Source organism: Phoenix dactylifera, chromosome 3 (assembly GCF_051530095.1).
Source record: "Phoenix dactylifera cultivar Ajwa chromosome 3, Ajwa_hap1_PhDact_Kaust_v1.1, whole genome shotgun sequence".
Lineage (NCBI taxonomy): Eukaryota > Viridiplantae > Streptophyta > Magnoliopsida > Arecales > Arecaceae > Phoenix > Phoenix dactylifera.
The window spans coordinates 34,812,037-34,814,367 of record NC_143192.1 but is presented as its reverse complement, the minus strand read 5'-3'; positions in this window follow the sequence as shown (position 1 = coordinate 34,814,367).

Genomic DNA, 2,331 nt, shown 5'->3' with positions numbered 1-2,331 from the left:
TATATGCAAAATTCGAAATTTAAACATATACACAGTATTTGATCAGATGTACAAGTATTGTGTTTTGGTTAGAGCTAGATACAGTGTGCATAATTCAAAATAGTCAACTTTCAGTTCTATCCTTATGCATAAGTATTGATCTTAGTAGCTCTTGAGCAATTTTAGCATATCAACTGAATTTGAATCAAGTTAAGATGTAAATTAATGAAATATTGATGCTAACAATAATTAAAAACCAAATACTTTTGACTCCCCCTTTCTTTTTCAGAAGGACAATTGTCTTAAAGCCAATATTCTTCAATTTTATCTTTACATTTTGTTGATTCTAATTAAAATTTCAAGTATGAGTTTAAATTTTGCATTTTGCATTCCATATTGGCTCTACTCCCCCTTTTTGACAAAACTTGGAGTAAATGCAACACATAAAGCATTATGAGCATATACTCAGATATTTCTCCCCCTTTTTGACAACATCAAAAAGATAGTGAAACATTAATCACAAAGATAAGAATGCTCAAGGCAATAATGTTAGAAAAAAATAAATGAGCATAGATCAGAGCCATTTCAGATAATTTCAGAGCAAATTATGATGAGAGCACATCTAATGTGATTCCAAGGATAGTTTTCAACTCAAGTGTAGATGGAATCTTTCTTAAGTTAATTCAAGAAGTACCACAAATGATATTCAAGGAAAGCACGAATGGAAATCTAACCTCTTTTCAATAATAAGTATGAGAGCTTGTTCATTTAAGATCTTTTGCCCAATATATTAAGTATTTTATCAACATGAGAGCAATTTAATTAATTTTCTGAGTATAAGATCAAAACTTATATACTTGAAAAACATATCATCATGTTGGATCATTAATTCTTAATGACTTCAAAGTTCTTTTATGATAATAAGAGCATTGGGGCACAAATACCAAAATATGTATTCATGCAATTTTTTTTTATCATTCTCCCCCTTTTTCATTAAATTAGAGGCTCTTAAGATCAACTATTTGAATTGCAACTTGGTTCATGATTGATGCATAAGATATACTAATCCAATAACAAGCCTCAAGGTGTATCATAAGGATTTTCAGATTTAAATTTCAGATGATACATATTGGAGAGCATTAGGATCACTTTTCATTTAGTATGCTTTCTCTCTCCTTTAGTTATAGATTTATGCGATTAAGTTCCATAAGATCTCTCCTTCTGAGATTTTCTTTCTCCCCCTCAATTGATCATTCCATTTAAGAGTTTAGAATTTGAAGATAATGTTCAATAAAATTGTCAATCTAAAAAAATATATTTTCTATAAGTTTCAGCTTATTTTCATAAGACTCAATGTTTGAGATAAGACAGCCTTTATAGAACTCATCTCAAGGTATAAACTTATTATATAATTAAAGCAAGTCTTGCAATATAAGGAGGTTCATCAAAATCAATCTATAAAAATCAAGGTATGAGATACTGAATATCTAAAGCTCCCCCTCAAAAGATGCATTCTTCTTTAATCATTCTTTTCTATTGTTGAATTTCAGATTTTAGTGATAAACGTGAATAAAACTGAAATTCTATGATATCGAGAATGTAGAGTAATCTAGTATTATTCAAAATTTGTAGCAATTACTCTTTCTAATCCTTCAAGAACAAGTTATGCTTTCTCTTAATCTTAGAGAAAATGTATAGAAATATTAATCAGAAAATGATTCATTTGAAGCTCAGTTTCTTTCAAAAGCATTTACATTTTCTTTCTTTTAGACTCGTTTGAGTGAGCTGAAATATTTCTAGCTTTAAGATTATTCACTCTATATATATTCTGATGGAAGTCTTTAAGAATGTAGGAGAGAAAAACATATAGATTACCATTGGGGTATATATATTTATAGAGCTCAATTTCTTAATCACAATTTTTCAGCAATGTATACATGAAACACAATAAATTTTTTAATATCAAAATAAAGTCATATATTTAGAAATTTTTGTTTGCAATCAAGATCATCGAAAGACACATCATTTGGACCAATATTGGTACACGCTAAAGATAAGAAATGATATGTTTCGGATGCGTATCGGAGCAATCAACCAAGGCATCAAAATTAGTTCTGTTTTTCTTACATTAAGATTTTATTTAGAAATCACATTGAGTTTAAGCTTTTATACAAAATCAGATTCTGAATTTCATAAAGATTTTCAATAAAGGCTTTCAAAGTCATAATTTGAGATATGTATCTTCCACATTGTAGCTCATCTTAAATCATTACGATTGAAAACACATATTTCAAACATACAAGAGCATATTCAGAATATTTGTATTTATGTTGAGTTTTGGTATGAGTTAGA